The sequence below is a fragment of the Perissodus microlepis genome, chromosome 4 (genome assembly GCF_051167445.1).
Source record: "Perissodus microlepis isolate ML-2025 ecotype Zambia chromosome 4, ASM5116744v1, whole genome shotgun sequence".
NCBI lineage: Eukaryota > Metazoa > Chordata > Actinopteri > Cichliformes > Cichlidae > Perissodus > Perissodus microlepis.
Genome location: NC_140464.1, coordinates 26,178,842 through 26,185,555, shown reverse-complemented (window position 1 = coordinate 26,185,555; position 6,714 = coordinate 26,178,842). Strand labels below are relative to the sequence as shown.

Genomic DNA, 6,714 nt, shown 5'->3' with positions numbered 1-6,714 from the left:
AAGCATATAGTTAGGGCTGGACCAGGTGACCCTGAATCCTCCCTTAGTTATGCTGCAATAGACGTAGGCTGCCGGGGGATTCCCATGATGCATTGAGTTTTTCCTTTCCAGTCACCTTTCTCACTCACTATGTATTAATAGACCTCTCTGCATTGAATCATATCTGTTATTAACCTCTGTCTCTCTTCCACAGCATGTCTTTTATCCTGTCTTCCTTCTCTCACCCCAACCGGTCGCAGCAGATGGCCGCCCCTCCCTGAGCCTGGTTCTGCCGGAGGTTTCTTCCTGTTAAAAGGGAGTTTTTCCTTCCCACTGTCGCCAAAGTGCTTGCTCATAGGGGGTCATATGATTGTTGGGTTTTTCTCTGTATCTATGAAGCGCCTTGAGGCGACTTTTGTTGTGATTTGGCGCTATATAAATAAAATTGAATTGAATTGAATTGATAAAAAAAAAATCAACAGCAAAAGAAGATGTTAAAAATAAAGTTCATGGTTGTGAATAAAATTGATTTCAATAATCTTTTTTAATTATTATTTTAAAACAACTTTATGTTGTTGTGTTTCACGCCATATTATCAGACCACCTTAAGTGGGTCCGCCTTAAATTTTGAGTTTGTGTGATCGCTGTTGATTGGTAGCTAAACTACTGGTAAACTGTGTACAGGCGTTTTACGTTCGAAGTGCAGAGAAAAAAAAAATTCTGGTAGCAACATTGTGCAGTATGAGCGAACCATTTCACCAAAAAAAGGGGAAGCAAGGCAAGACGTGGCTGCAGCGGTCTGCAGACGTAACTTCTGATCAAATTCGAACCTCCTCCTAAAGAAACAAAGAGCGACGTTACATTGCGGGATGACGTCACCTGAAAATGACCAATAGCGCGGCGCGCTGCTGAGCTGTGTGCCAACCGCTCTTTTTTTCATGCAGGAGACTCAAGTTGGCTTTGCTAACGGACACAGTTTTGAACTCGTATATTAGCGCCATTTATTGCTGCTTGGACCACAGCATCTTCGGAATTTGTAGACATCCTGGCAGCTTACAATTAGTTCGAGGTGAGGTAAGTACATGCACCTTCAAGTTATCTCTGTTATAAAAATCCACCAGCCCAGCATTTATAGATAATTTTAGCAGTTCGTTTTTTATGAGTGAGGTTGCGAATTTAGTTAGCATTTGTGAGTTGAGTTAGCATTACTGTCGCGAGGGAAGCATTGCTCTGGATTAGTTTCTGTGTTTGGCGTGCTTAATTCGCTAGGGAGGAATTACCAAAGTACATGGAGTTATGTTAACCTGTAATTTCTGTGGTAAGGTAGTTCAGTCATCAGGGGGCTATGTGCTTCATTGTAAACTGCATCGGAATGAGCCACGTTGTTTCTTTTGGTGTATTGAAGCAGGCTGCAAGCAGACATACACCAGGTATGGCGCGTTTAAGGCTCATTTTTACCGAAGACACTCTGCCCCCACCCATGTCACTGGTGTGGCGGTGGTTTCTTCGTTTACATGTGCAATGGCGATGTGTGAACGTCAGTGTCAGAACTCTAAAGAGTTAATAGCTCATCTGAAGAGCCATATTGTGGAAGGACACGTGGTCACTTGTCCAGTAAGAGGATGCACAAATACCTTTAGAGTTAAATTATCTTTTACTGCTCACATGTCACGTAAACACAGTTTTCAGACAGCAGCATTGGTGATTTATATAGAGAGTCTGCATGTCAATCATCATCTGTTCCAACCACATCAGATGACTTTGTACCCTTGATTTCCGAGCCTGCTGCACAGTCTATTACATATGAAGATAACATGGAAATGCCCCCTGAATTCTGTGATCTTTTTCTGAGAAACGTTTCACTATTCTACTTAAAATTGCAGGGTCAGTTTCTACTGCCTGCTTCAACCATACAGAACATTGTGGAGGAAATGCAGAACATGCATGAGTTGGGACAGACATACAGTTTGGGTAAACTTGCATCACTGTTAAAAGATGACACATCATTATCAGAGGAGCAAAGTCAAACAAAGTCTGCGAGTCTGTCAAAAGCTATGATCTTTTTTCTGCATGTCATACCGGGCCATTGAGGACAGTGCACTCCAGAGCTCAGACCTTTAAAAAAGCCTTCAACTATGTGGAACCAAAGAAAATATTTTTAGGGAGAGATGAAAACAGAAAAGATAGGTTTGCCTATTATGTGCCTTTAAGAGAGACGTTGAGATGTCTGATCTGTGGCAGAAATCAGAAGAGCCCTCTACTGAGCCTCCTGCTGATGTTCTGTGTGACATAAGTGATAGTAAGCTGTTTAAATCAAATGATTTTTTTGGTCAAAACCCATCATGTCTCAAGCTAGTACTCTACCAGGATGCCTTTGAAGTCATTAACCCTTTAGGCTCTGCAAGGACAAAACACAAGGTATTAGCTGTATATGCATCAGTGGCAAACTTGCCACTTCATGTACGCTCAGACACAGATCACATGTCTCTTGTCTTACTGTGCAGGGAGAAAGATTTTAAAGAGTTTGGTCATGCTAATGTGTTCTCTGAATTACTGGCAGACTTGAAAGAATTGGAGGACAGTGGGATTGTTGCATCAGATGAAACTAGAGTCAAAGGAACTTTGTTTTGCATTGCTGGTGATAATCTGGGTTCTCACTGTATTGGTGGCTTCACTGAAAACTTTAGTTCTTCAAAGTACTTCTGCGGGTACTGCCTGATAACGAAATCTGAATTTCAGGGTGCTGACCCAAATCTGTGTGGACCAGAACGTACCAAAGAGAACTACAACTCTGCTGTTGATCGCCTCCAGATTGACAATACACCAGACGTCGAAGGAGTGAAGTTCAGGTCAGTGTTCAATTCACTGAAATACTTCAACGTTTGTATGCCAGGCTTGCCACCATGTCTAGGTCATGATATCTTTGAGGGAGTTTTGGCTTATGATGTGGCACTGTATCTGAAATACTTCATAAAGAAAAAAGCATGGTTCACTTACTCCACTCTGAACCGACGCATCAAACAGTTTAGTTACCATGCCTCTGATGCTTCTACAAAGCCATCTGAGGTCAGTCCTCAAGCAGCTAAACTCTCAGGACAGGCTGTACAGAACTGGAACTTCCTCCGATTGCTGCCTCTCATAGTTGGTGACATAGTGACAGACCCCACAGATGATGTGTGGAACTTAACTCTGCAGCTGAAAGATATTGTAGACATGGTGTGTGCTCAGAAAATTTCAGTGGCTCAGGTAGCATATCTTGATATTCTTATTCAAGAATATTTAGAGTCAAGAAAAGCTCTGTTCCCAGAATGCAACCTGAGACCAAAACACCATTTTCTACGCCATTACCCAGCACTGATTCTGAAATTTGGCCCACTGATAAGATTATGGACAATGCGCTTTGAAAGTAAGCACAGTTATTTCAAGAGGTGTGCCAGAAATCTGAAAAATTTCAAAAACCTCTGCCATACACTCTCTGAAAGACATCAGATGTTTCAAGCCTATCTTGCAGCAGGGTCATTGTGTCAGTCTGTCTTGAAAGTCAAAGATGGTTCTCCATTTTACTCACTGCTGTACAGTAAAGCCATTCAAGAAGCAGTTCAAATGTTTGACTTTACTGAAACCAATACAAAGGTCACAGTAGAAATGATGTACAAGGGAACACAGTACAAGAAAGAACACTTCCTTGTCACAGGGGGCTCTGACTCTGTTGAGTTTGGTGAAGTAGTTCTCATTTTGATTAAGAATGACAGTGTTTATTTTCTGGTGTCGGTGCACGTGACAGAATACCATTCTCAGTATCATCTGCACTCAGTGAGAAAGGAAAAAGAAAAGATGCAGTGTGTGAACATCATTGACTTAATTGATTTCTATCCATTAACATCTTACATGAAGTATGGGTACCAAATGGTTCCATTGAAACACAGTGTGCTGTCACAATAATGGTGCTGTTAGTTTGGTACTTACGAAACACTGTATAAAAGTGTAGTATCAAGCAAGATCAGCTTCATATTTTAAGACCAAAGGTACCACTTGGTGTAAATTGACCTTTATTCACATTCTTTTATCAGACATCTCAGAAATGGGGGACAGCATAAGGAGTTCCATTACTAAGGTGCTGCCGGACCTGTCTGCCTTAATCCTTGAAATTGTACTGGAGGCACTACAATCATTAGGAGTGGAGACATCTGAGGACTTGTAGTTCATCAGTGAGACTGATCTGAACTCTGTCCTGAGACCAGTTCAGGCAAGAAAACTGCTGGCTGCCTGGAAACAAACCAGTAAGTATTATGATTTCATTGCACAATAGCCATGAAGGGCTTTCTGTTTTTTCTATTATGCTTTGGCCAAGGTCCAAAAAGTACAATTAATCTATTGTTTGTGATATTGTTTTACAGCACCAAATATGGAAATTTCAAGCCAGGCCAGCATATCGTCTCCATCTGTTTTAAGGTTTAAGGGTGGTGGCACAGCTAAGACCCAAGAGTGTCTTTCAAGGTTAGTAAAGTAAACAGATTCAAGAAGATATTTTACACATTTCTTTGTTGTCTGTCTCTAAATCTTATTTTGTCTTTATTATGATTAAAAAGGTTTGTTTTGTTCCTGCCCTTTTCAGACACTGAATTTGAGCAGAAACCATAAGGATACTCAAAGGACCTGTGACTCTCAGGAAATGGTGAGATTTCAGGTCATAATCTTTTTTTTCTTTTTTTTTCCATTAAATTCATTTTCCTTTTTCCCTTTACAATATTGCTGTTTCGTTTTTGTAAACAGCATCAACTGAGAGGGACAGATGAAACAGTTTCAAGACAATGGCAGGAAAAACATGCTGAAGATTGAAACAAACCTTGACTGGAAATATTTGGTATGTGTTTTACCGTAAATCAAATTGTTGAAAAACATTCAGCTACACTGCAACACAGGGAAACTTGATTTGCACTTATTTTGTTACTTTAATTTCTTGTCTCATTATTTTTGTCAGTTATTATTGTTTATGGTGTATGCCCTTCTTGTTTTCTTTCTGAATGCAGAAGGTATCTAGCCAGTCCACAATGAAAGCTTCATTGCACCCCATGAGTCTTCTGGCAGAAATGATGGCGCCTGTATTCTTTGGTTTCCCTAAACATCACACCCTGCCTGTTTATACGAGGCTCTTCAATTAAGTCTGCACCCAAAGATTCAATAAGAGGTAAGCAGTGGTATTATTCAAGTTTTGCTAAAGAAAGATGGACAGGAGACACTAATCTTAATCAGCCGAGCTCAGGTTCATGTCCAGGTGAGCAGTTTCATACACTATAAAATGTAGATTGAATGATAGGTCTCATCACCATGCATTCAACCATTAACTTCAAGTTCTATGATAAATCAATAGGAAACTTAAATACGTTTTCCAACAAATTATGATTGTGATTAGGGCTGCGTTGTCTATGTATCACTTTTACATAAGTAGATTTAAAGGATAACTATTGCCAAAACGCAACCTGGGCTGTTTTTTTTTTGTTTTTTTTTTACGGTATCGATTTTGATGCGCTCAAATTTATGCCCCGGCCCCCTAGTATTCCCATTCACTGGCTATTGACCACAAAACAAAATCATGGTCAATCTCAAAAACGGCTCGTTTGTCATAATTATGCTTTTATATATATGTTTGTCTCGTTTACAGTAAAAAAAAAAAAAAAAAAAACAGCCCAGGTTGCATTTTGACAATAGCTATCCTTTACGAACTGTATATTTTACACTTAAGAAATCATTTATCATTAGATCTGTTTTTGGCAGCACGTTTTGTTCATTTCTGTGCATTTTGCTCAAGCACTGATCAAACTTTGTCCATTTTTTGCTGCAGAGGGGATCCTGCCAGTCCAAAGTGAACTCCTGACGGACATTGAAGTACTCCTGCAGAGCTTGTATCTTCGACACCATGCGCATTAGAAACTCCACTGAGTCCTTTCCTTCACCAAGGCAGGACCCAGTGACTCATTACTGTTGATAGGTCAGGGGCAGGTAATATTTTGTTTCATGTTTATTCATTCCTCCATGGATTACCAGCCACATATATGGACACATGCTGTATTCTCAAGATCTATGCTGTTTTGTAGGAATAGAGAAAATGATATGTTTAGTCTGTTTTCAAATGGTATGTCAAATTTTCTCATTGTTTATCAGTAATATTCACTACCTTGGTTATATATGAGCATCTTTAGATTTTTCTATATTTAGCGGTTGCAAATGTAAAATGTACGGTAAACCATTTATGTTCCTCATATTGTACTGTATTTTTAGCGGTAAAATACCGGCAGCTGTGGTTGCCAGGAATTTACCGTAAAATGTATCTGGTCAAAATAAAATGCTGTAATTTGTTATACAATTTCACTGTGTTTTATACTGTCAAAGGTTTTAATAAGGTTTAACATATTTCTGTTATTTTTACAGTTATTTACAATAATAGGGTCTATCCTATTACTGTTAAATTAACAACAAATTACTGTAAATATTATTATATTATAACTTTTTTTTTACTGCAAATATCCGTAAAAAGCTATGGAAAGTTGCATTTTTTACATTAAATTGCTGTATAATTGACAAATATATTTGTTTTTTTCTATCATGATTTTGGTAAAATAATACGTTGTCTACCTTAAAATTTAGGGTTACAAAACCAGTATACCGTATTGTCTTTTACAGATTCCACATTTTTTACACGGTATATTGCTGGCAACCACAGCTGCCGGTATTTTA

The 6,714-nt window shown here is 39.0% G+C and overlaps 2 long non-coding RNA genes across 2 annotated transcripts; both read left to right on the top strand.

Annotated features, from left to right (window-relative positions):
• Positions 1-454: 454 nt before the first annotated feature.
• Positions 455-4,168, top strand: LOC146389108 (uncharacterized). The gene is made up of 3 exons (XR_014800117.1): positions 455-1,053; positions 2,719-2,828; positions 4,050-4,168. It is a non-coding gene; the product is annotated as an uncharacterized LOC146389108 (long non-coding RNA).
• Positions 4,169-4,495: 327 nt separating this feature from the next.
• Positions 4,496-6,343, top strand: LOC146389107 (uncharacterized). The gene is made up of 4 exons (XR_014799989.1): positions 4,496-4,654; positions 4,753-4,843; positions 5,010-5,167; positions 5,822-6,343. It is a non-coding gene; the product is annotated as an uncharacterized LOC146389107 (long non-coding RNA).
• The last annotated feature ends 371 nt before the right edge of the window (positions 6,344-6,714 follow it).